General features: G+C 22.2%; 1 protein-coding gene across 2 annotated transcripts in view; it reads left to right on the top strand.

The window, feature by feature from the left end:
* rpl12 (ribosomal protein L12) overlaps positions 1-333 on the top strand; it is a 3,475-nt gene that overhangs the window by 589 nt on the left and 2,553 nt on the right. The window lies entirely within an intron of this gene.

Raw genomic sequence — 333 nt, 5'->3', positions numbered from 1 at the left:
TAAAAACTGGTTTTAAACTTTAATTGAGATTATGTAACTGAAATCAATTTAACTCTTCTTCCTTAATATTGACATTCTGTTAATGATTAACTTAATTTATTCAATTAACTAAAATATTTTTAGGTTTTAATTGTATATATTTAAAGATTAAAGAAGTATTTAATCCTGCAGTTAGGATACAGAATATTGATTACTATTCTGATCAGTTACTAGAATATTTAAAGTTCCCAACACTAATATAAAGATTTTATTCTTTCACACTATAAATCTGTTTGTTTCTGACTTTAACAGGTAACTTTAATTTAACTTTAAGGTGAAAGGATTAAATTAAGT

Source organism: Morone saxatilis, unplaced genomic scaffold (genome assembly GCF_004916995.1).
Source record: "Morone saxatilis isolate NCDOM2014 unplaced genomic scaffold, NCSU_SB_2.0 Contig11, whole genome shotgun sequence".
NCBI lineage: Eukaryota > Metazoa > Chordata > Actinopteri > Moronidae > Morone > Morone saxatilis.
The sequence above is the reverse complement of the archived record's forward strand: the minus strand, read 5'-3'. Positions and strand labels throughout refer to the sequence as shown.